We start from the raw sequence: 10403 nt of genomic DNA, 5'->3' as shown, positions 1-10403 counted from the left end.
CAACTGTGCCTCTTGTCACCTAAAATGAACCCTCCTCTGGGAACAATGTTGTTCTCCTCACCATACTTGATTCTGAAGCTCATTGAATATACTCCAAGATGAGACTGTGGCAATGAGCTCCACACAACTAGCCTTTCAGTATTTTCCTCCACATGAGAGGGGAAAAAAAGAGAGATCACCTAAGAGGCTACACAGGCAATTAACCACAACAATTTGCTAATTCTGACTGCTCTGCATTGCAGTCTTAACGATAAGGGGAAGAAGTTATTGGGTTTAATTATTATAGTAGGCTTTTCTCATTACCAAGGAAATACAGGTATGTATATACATATATATATATATATATATATATATATGTATTTATACATGTGCACACACATATATTTAAACCAAGAATTCAGCCCCCTTTACAAATTCAATGCATCTTGTATTAATAAAGTGGCAGCCTCAAATATTTACAGGTAAATTGAAAGATCTAGAACTATTCAGCATACATAATGGGTTCCCTTTTTCTCTTCCTGGTTACACAGGGAGAATATGTCTTATATAGCTGCAAAGCCTCATGTAAAGCTTTGACCTACAGAAGCTGTAAAATTACACTCTAGCTTCTTCATTGCATGAGTCTTCACCATCAAAAGGCAGCTGAAATTGACAGGTTCCAGTTGACTTCCCTCCCAGCTATCCATTAATTACAATGTCTTTTAATTACTACATGCACACAAGGGGTGAAACTACTTAGCTGCTCCTCCAAGATGTAATTACCAAGCTCACCTCCAGTGACCCAGCTTTGCCCAGTGTAGTGGGAGCCGCTCGCTCTCACAAGATCCTGTCACTGACACAACCACTCTCCAGTACCGCAGCACCCTCCAGAACCAAGGATGCAGTTACTGGTAGGCCTGGGGAGAGGAGGGAGCCCCTGTCTGTCTTTTCCTCTTCCCATTAAAGCAAGGGGGAGGCACAGCTGGTCACCCGTACAACTAGGGTGCTGTTGGTAGCAAGGAAAATCTTTGCAACCTTCTAGGTAGGCAATCTCCATGTCGGTTCTCTCTCTCCTACTTCTCAGGTTCTTTCCTCCAACTCCCCCAAACAGGGGGGTACAATATTCAAAAGACCCTTGAATGACTCATGTACAAGACTCACTGACTTACAATGGCATGCTTTGGCCTTCCTGAAATACACCCATGGCTGCTGCTGGCAGTGGAACTGGACAAGGAGAGACAGCGGTGCTGGCTCAGCGACCTGCCAGCAGTTACACTTGGGAGGGCATCACACACAGACCCATGCTGCCTCCAAGTCATCTCCAGGCCAGCATTCAGGTCTACTGTCTGCATCAGATCAGAAGCGGTTTAACCCAACTCTACCCTTGCAGAGGGATTTTTTTTTTTCTGTCAGTCCTGCTCTCCAGGTCCAGCTGCCCTGTCTGACTCAACACACAGCCTGCAAAACCACTAAACAATTCTGAAGAGGTTCATCAAAGACAGCAATGCCGCTGGAAGCAAGAAACAGTGTAAATCTCTTCCTGTTCTCCTCTACAGCACACTCTTGCACACCCTTCATTCTGCAAGACAAACAAGTAGTAACAACCCCCCAGACAAAATCTAGGTAATAAGAGATTGAAAAGCAAGCCAACACTACTCAGCCTTCTCTGAACAGTGCATCCAGCCCAAGTGGATTCCTGTTGAGAAAACACTGCTCTTCAAACATTCAGAATAAGCTCCAGGTAGCAACTGTATGGGTCTCAAATTGCAACATGACAAACAACACATAAAGAAGCCACTACAGTCTATTACGAAGGATATTAAGACCTTCTGGTAGGGTAACTTTAGCAAACACTTAGACTGAATTTACAGTCCAATCCTTTGGTTCTCTGCTCCAGAAGAAGTGACTGGTCCTTGCATTCTTCATACAAGCTGTGTTCATTCCCAAGTATGGTTTTTTTTTTGGAAAAAAAAAAAAAAAGAGCAGGGAACTCAGCTGAGCAGCAGCTCAAAACTCTCAGCTAGTATTTTACTCACTTTGTTTTCCATTAATCATTCCTTTAAAAATGAAATGTTCACCTCCTACATACGAGAGGAGAAGAACCAGCAATAAAGACTGCTAAGAGAATAATTTGGAGCTGTGAACAGAGATCAATAAATAAATTGGAGATATGTTCAGTCAACACCCCCCAGAGCCAAGCAGAATTAAAAACCAATTAGAAACCATGCACCTTTCTTCCAGTCACTCAATTGGAAAATGAAGGACAATCATAAGGCAAAAGTTATCAAGAGAAAATGGATCTTCCTGGACCCTTTAAAGCTGATCTTATAGCAATTAACTTACAAATAAATTAACCCAAAATTCACTACACTGTAAGCCCCTGGTTACAGTTTTACAAAGCAATAGAACCCCCTCCTCGTTGATCATCTCAGCACAGTTAGCATTTGATTCATGAAGCTGTGCCTCAGGTTGCCAAGAACAGAGCTGCTCCTTAATTAATGAGCACTAGCTCAGGAGCCTCACACCTTTAAGACCCCAAAGGAGAACCAGCTGAAGACGGAATCTCAGTGGGCAACTCTTATTCAGCCTGAAGCAGAACCACCAAGAGATTAGCAAGAGAGAGCTTTAGAACAGATACATTGATCTTTGATGTTCACCTGTATCAAAATCACTGTCAAAAATAAGACCTTTTTGTGTTTTGGCAAAGCATTTGATACCATGGGTCATGAAACTACCTCACAATAATTTCATCTATAAGTTGAACAGCCACAGCTTAGTAATAAAGACAGTAGTGAGCATCAGTTTCAGTTTCAGACAGTAGTGAGCATCAGTTTACAGTAAATGAGAAAAAAAAAGAATGTTTTCCATGGCACAATCTGTGAAAAGGAAGAGGAAAAAACAAGGCCACTACATGAGCAAATAACGTGATGAAAAAGCATTTAGTTGCAAATATCAAGTATAAATCAGCTGAACACTTATGTGACGCAGGAACTATTCTGCCTCAGGACATGCAACATCAACTATGCTACATACCTATGTTACAGATTACCTGTTTGTGGAATTAAATACGCCAAGCTACAGCCGATGCTGGGTCAGAATTTTGTCCTCAGATCCGTTCCCAGAGATACACCAGCAAAACCTCCAAGTCCGCCACTCAGCCCAACAGCCAGCAGTCTGCTTGGATCAAACAGTATGTTGGAGCCCAAGTGGGGAAAAGAAACATCTTTTGATCAGGGTGCTCATGTCTGTAAGCTGTTTCAGACTCAGGCTGAGAGGAAGGACCATGTTCCTTACCAGACTCCTTTAGAGTCTGTAAGGTCCTGTTTAGCTTGTGGTGAAATAAATACGAATGTATTCCGACTGATCAATGCTGTTAGAAGCTGTACAGAATATGAGCATATGAAGCACCAGAACAAGAAAAATATTTTCTTCAGAACTGAGTAACTTTTTTTTCCCTTCACTCACGTTATTTACAGGAAGAAAGTAACAGCCATTTAAAAGTGCCAAGAAACCTTTTGTACCTTTCAAACCCTGCATGAATCACACCCACGTACAGTAACACACACTGCTAATCTTTTCCAAGAATCTAGTTTTCCCAGCCCTGTGCAACACCAGGTGTTCCAGCTGTACATTTCACATTTATACCCCTGCAAAGCGCTGAACGCTTCACCAACATCAGACCATCACCACACTCCCCAACACCCCAGTGCAATCAGCAGGCCAAATTTCAGCCGCTTATTCACAGACCTTTCCTTATTTTATTCTTCCCTTGATGACACATGGATTTCTGCCTCTCACTCTCAGAAACGCCTCAGCAGACCGCCCAGCTCAAAGGGCCATTGACATGTACTCAAAATGGTGGCCGCCACCCCTCACCAATGGCCATGTGAGGCTGCAGAGCGCAGCCCTCACCCCCTGTGGAGGTGGTGGTTGGGGCCAGCAGGGCAGCTGCAGGGATGGGGCATGACACAGCTTTTGTGGCTACAGCAAGCAGGGTTCAAGGGTTTTCAGAGTGAGAGAACTCCACTAGTAAGGGGCTGTAGCCTGAAACCAGTCACAGTTGGGTTTACCTCACATCTGGGCAGCCTTTAGTGCACTTGGAGGAGCTCAACCCTCCACTATTTACTAGCTGTTATCTCGCACACAGGTTTGCAACCACCGACAATTCACCTTCCTGAAATCTCCAGAGATGTGGAAGTTTGTGCCAGAATTGTGCTTCCTTGACCTTGCTCTGATGAGTGACTCCTTTGCTGGGCTAATAATGCCTAATATGCTCCTAGGCATCACAGACAATTCAGGATTGCCTCTGGCAAAGCCACAGGCTCTGCAAGGCATCAGCCCACAGACAGCAAAAAATTTTTACAGAAACAAAACTAAGAGAGATCCTTATAGCTTATAGTAATTACTGGCCCCAGTACTGTTAGTCACACTTGTCATCACAAGGCTCATCTGAACAATTGTGACAGGCATATATTGCAACCAAGAAACACCAAAGTCCTAGCATGCTCCCAACGTGAACTGGCAATGGGTGAACAGACAAGTAAGGTGTGCAGGACACTCAACACCTCCTAGACAAGTTGTCAGAGATTTCTACACACCTTCCCTCACAGTAGAAACGCAACTTAGCTTTCAAATACAGAGAATGAACTTGAAATGCGGTCCAGCTGCTGTTAGATTTAGGGCTGTGCATTTCTTCACTCTGGTTCCCTGCTGCAGCTAGCCTGCATGCAGCAAGGGTGTGATGAGAGATCATGCATGTTTTAATGGAGGAAACCAGAAGGAAAAAAGGGAGGTTGAATCCTTATTAAAGCGGCAGCTTTAAAGAGTTAAAAGTAAATAACTGACTTAAAATGAATTCAGATAGTGTTTGTTCTGTTTCTCCATAACACATTCCAAAGCTGAGGAGAATTAATTGCTCCCATACCTTTGATGGAACAGAAGCTGACAATATGGCTTTAGACAGCCAAGACATGTCTCTGAGGAGCAGACTCAGGAAGGAAGAGCGATTTCTTAGTTCCAGTAGTAGGAGGTTAATTCATTGTCAGTCTACACTCTGCTGTTGAAACACTTCTTTCTGTCAACTGTAGTTATGTGATGAAAAGAAACTCGATAATGCCCATGAGTCAGTATGGAAGAGAAGAACAAAGTAGTATTTATCAATAATCAAATAAATAAGTGCCAAGACCAAATGTAATCTAGGACTGACAGGAAAAACAGGTAAAATGATGTGGAGTTCAAGTTGGGGTAAGGAAATTCTCTTCAGATAGCCTTTTTGTATTACAAGAAAAAAAAAGGAAGGGAAAAGTTTCAGCACTTTTTAAGTTACTGTGATGATATTCATATATATGATTACAAATAAAAGGAATCCACATATGCAAACAGCTAGAGGGACTGTAGAGATGCATGGCAAGTGAGAATCTGTATACAAACATGAAAACATCTTAGGAAGAAAAAAGACAAGGGACAAAACTATTACAGTCACATCCACAGAGGTGCAGAATATCAGCACCATTCAAACCATATCAAACAGCACCATTCTCCCAACTTTCCCAACTTAGGGCAGATCAAGTCTGCAATCAAGCTGGAGATGACAAAAGAGAAGCAACAATGATCTGAAAGTGGGGTCAAAATACTTCTGTAGATGGAACTGCATCTTTTATTCCAAAGCCTGCATCAGTGTTGTTTGGAGTGTGATACCACTGGAAAGACTGAAAAAACAAAGTTCCTCCCCTACTCAACACCCTTTTCTGTTGTTGTTAGAAAACATATACACATACATACAGCCATATTCCAGCTTGGGCAGGTACATTCTGCATTCGGATGCATTCTTCAGAAGGAACAGTTGTTGCTGCATGCCTGCCTTGTCTGTAACTCATTTTGCAAGGGTAGAAAGGAGAGAGAGAGAGAACCATTTATTTACAGAAGGCACATACATGCCTAGGAACATAGCATGGTGAACAAGTGCCTAAACCAACATCACCCTGAGCTTTGTACGCATATATATATATATTTTATATATATATATATATATATATATATTAATGTAAGCTAACATGCACTGCTACATACATGGAACAAGCATAGCTACTCTACTAACAGAGTTCTGCTTCTGGTCATGCAGTTACTACAGTTTCAGTTAAGTCGGCACTGTATTCTGCTGCACAGAAGACATGCTGATTGCATGTCCAGTCTTTCCTTCAACAGACTTTTACAAAATTTGGGGTTACAGCTTTCTTATGCAGCTTCTGTAATGTACCTTACTTCCTGGCTGCAACAACTACTTGCAGACTTTTTATAATAGCAGAAGTTGGCAATACTTCTTGTTCTTCATGCTTAAGGGGAATGAGGAATACCAACAATAACTCATAGCACGTTTGGAACGTAGGAGAAAAGGCCATCATTACTTTAAAAAAGACCCCCAAACTCCCTCTGCTGGATTCAGTCTGGAAAAATCAATTATTCTTCAGTAGTGGTGCAAAGCACTACCATCCTGAGAGCATCACACAGATTGAACAACAGAAAACATGTTTGCTGAATATCATGCTGTATTTCTACATAGGTTGCACCCAAGACAAAGTTCTGATTGCTTACTGTTAAAATTAATATGCGTTGCTTTTGTGTGTGTGTTTGTTTACCATCAGACAACAAAAAAAAAGAAAAAAGTAGCTTTTCAGAGACAAGTGGCCAGGAAACGTTTTCTGAACAAGCACTAAAAATTAGAATTTGTATGAGAATGTGACAACAGGCTAACAGTCAAATCCCTGTGAACCTTCAAGCCAAATTTTCAGACAGTTGCATTTTAGGGGCTGTTAAGAATTTTTTCCTCGTGTACTGAGACAGAACTACTAGAAAAAAATAGTTAGGTTCAAGTTTTCCCTGAAACAAACAGGTCAAAATAAAGCCCAATGTCTAATTTAATTCCTTGAAAAAAATTGCTTGTTTTTATCTATCCTAATTCAGGGCAGTAACACAATTCATAAATTCATCTAGCCTTAATTCATACTCTCACTAGCTGTAGAAATGTAATCTTTAGGTGAAGCAGTATGATCACACCTCTCAAATTTCGCACTAAAATTTGTATAGTTATTGTCCCCAATTTTATTCCACATTAAATATTTTCACAGCATTTCAGTTCATTCTCAGTGGTAAGAAAATTAAACCAGATTCTCAGACATGTTCAGATATAACATCTCCTCCTTTGCAGGATGAAGAGCTTACTGAAACGAGGCTGCCCACTATAATCAGTGCAAGTGGTAATAAAACAACAGAAAACAGAGATGGAAAATTAATTAAGCTAGTATAAGTATGTGACAAGTGCTTCCATTGCTGAAGGTCCAATGAGGAAATCCTACCCACTGGGTAACAAATAAGAAATTTTAGGAGTGTGTTGTTGTTGTTTTGTTTTGTTCTATTTTTTTGTTTGTTTGGTTTTATTTTTAAAAAGATTTAACAAATTTATGCTCAAGAAATCAGGCTCATTTAAAGAGCATTGAAAACCAAGGACCCAATAGCAATAATCATTTCTGATTATTTAATCTACATTATTTGCAGTAGTTAACATTTATGTGCAATTAATCAGAAAAAAACCATACACATTTTCCTTAAGTAATTTTCTAAAAGTCATCACCAGCACAGCAAATTGTTGTAGTATATTGAAGAGGACAACTCTTCCCAGGCACAATTTTCTCTTCAGAGGTGTCTGTGCACTGAAAGAGCAGTTAAAGAGTTCTGCAAAGGCTTGGAGTTGCAAACACATTAGCATGTTCAGTCTTTATCTCCCATATCCCTTGTGAATTTCCAGCCTAAGCACTCAGTGAGCTGAATGATAAATACAGCTGGCTGAAACAAGGCTAGCCTGTCACAGAGACCAAGCAGGGAAAACCAACTCTGTTATTCCAGTTCAAATGATGCAGATGCCTCAGTTCAGGTTATCGATGTCTGCTGTACTCTCTCCACCTCCAAACAGATGATTGCTTCATTCAACTGAGCAATGTTGCTTCTGCTCACTGGAATAAAATGAATCAGTATTGCTTAGTTTGGGGCTTGTCCATCAAAGCAAATAGGACGGAGTGAAAGGACAAACTATCTATATGTTAGTCAAAGACATAGCCCCACCTATGCCTGGGAAGGTGCTTTGACATACTCTGAAGTAAGATATTTATAAATGTGCACTCTTTCAGCTGCTTGCATTGCAGTGCCCTCTGCTGTTTGCAGGAGCAAAAGGCAGCCTGCTAGCTGCATTAAAATACGGTGGAGGAAGGGCAAGAACTGAAGTTTTGGCTATCGTGGTAGATGAAAATACGAGTTCTTTAAGCTGATCAGAAAAGTAGGCAAATGGAAGTATTTTTCCATGAGGTTTCCCAGCAAGTATTTCATTTTCCTTGTTGTCATCTACCTGTTTCCTATGCATTTACAATTAAAAAAATATTTAATTCTTGTCCTTTTTCTTCATCAGTAGAACTCCAAGTGCTTCATCAAGAAAGTGCATACTATTAGGACTTTTTGTTTACCCTGAAGACCCTAGGATGTGTTTGCTGAGGTCTGTGCATCTGGGACTCAGTTTAAAGCAGTTAGCTCTGTGTAGCGATATTTGCTATTGCTTGTGGTAACTGTTGAAGAGCCCCTGCATAGCATTTATCCTGTAACCACTACAATACTTCTCACATGCCTCTCAACTTAGTTTCTTGATTAGTTTGTACTTCAACTAGTTGCATTCCAGGTAAGACTGGAAAACATACATTACGCACATGATGCAGTGTTCTGTCCGTCAGCAGTGCAAAAGACAGTACTGCAATATGAAAATAGCCTCCCTTTTCCTCCTTTAAAAGAAAGCTATAAAATCAGACATTAAATGGCAGAAGAACTGTCAAAGATAATCCATTATCTTTGGAGAAAATTAATGCCCTTGAAGTAATTTTAAAAAGTGCTACTGGAAGTATATTCTTAAGGAAATATGTATTTTGCACATAAATACAAATATACAGTATTGTTTTCAGTACCCTGCACATCCCAGAAACACCACACACAAAGCTTTCAACAGCAGTTAAAGTGCACACACAGATCTTAACTAACTTTTGAAGTAAGAAGTTGAATGCCAGCATAAAATGCACAAGAGTATTATTAGCAAAGAGTTTGCGTATCATTGATCTTCCTTGCACAGTAATACCAAATCTGCAACAGCTTATAAGCATATGGTTTGAACATCAGACTTTCTACAAACATAAGTTCAGATCCTGGCAGGATCAACTCAGCTTGACAACCTTCTGCTGTGCATCTTGTAGCAGTAACTGCTTTGCTACTACCGCTTCCTACATCTCACAGAAAGGGCTCTCTCACCTGTGACTGGGGACTTCCAGGTTACTGCTGTAGTACAAAAAAAAAGTACCTCTGCAGCAACCCAGAGAAGTTACAGAGCAGAACTCTAGAAAGATTATAAACCAGGACTGAATTTTGAGTTACCTGTAGGAAGGAGCCTGAACAACACAAACTGCTTTGCCAAAAGTGAATAAAAAAAAAAAACACACAAACTTGCAACTCTTGGGGTAAGCATAATGTACACCTCTAGAATCATCCATGAAGCCTCTGTGAAGCCAGGGACGCAGGTTCCTGCTGCCCCATGATACTGTTAGTCTAGTGTTTGGGATGTATGTGCCCAGGATAACTTCCTCCTAGGGCCTCACATTTTGCCTTGTGTGGTGCACATAACTTGCATACAGAAACTATTCTCTCTCATTTACACTCAAGTAACTGCTCTGGAACCTAGTAAGATTGAAATTTGCTGGATCTGGTATTAATTACATAGCTCCAGTGAAGTCTATGATATTTGCCCTGCAAGGAATTACCTTACCTTTTTTTTTCCTCCTTTTTGAAAAGAAAAAAAATAAAACCTTTTTGTATAGCTCAGGCTTCTGAAGACATAATCATTTACCCAGCAGGTAAATGCAGGGAGATGTATATAATGTTCAAGAAAGTACAGGAGGATTTGTTTCCTCCCTTGTCATGTTGTCAGCATTTTGTCATGAATGAATCATGCAGTTCTCAACTTCACCAATACTGGTATTATTCTCATTTTATAGATACAGAAACTAAGGTACTGTGATTACAGATAGCATATGATAATTAGTATAGTTTGTCAAACTGAGGAGCAATTAAAATGGAGTAAGAATTGTAGGAATTGCTGGACTTTAATAATATTATGCATTGAAATCTATCAGATTAATTTACCCAAGTTTTCAAATGCTCATAGGTATTATATGCATACACTTCTGATATATCTAAATTATTCACCACCACCTAAAAAATTTACCACTGTTAGTGCATAGTGTATTTTATACTGACAATCATAATGAAATGACAAATTTATACAGGCTGATTTTCAAGGATCCCTCTCTTTCTAACTGCAACATCTAAACTAATGAATCAGG

The sequence above is a fragment of the Cygnus atratus genome, chromosome 7 (genome assembly GCF_013377495.2).
Source record: "Cygnus atratus isolate AKBS03 ecotype Queensland, Australia chromosome 7, CAtr_DNAZoo_HiC_assembly, whole genome shotgun sequence".
Classification (NCBI taxonomy): domain Eukaryota; kingdom Metazoa; phylum Chordata; class Aves; order Anseriformes; family Anatidae; genus Cygnus; species Cygnus atratus.
This window is presented reverse-complemented; position numbering follows the sequence as displayed.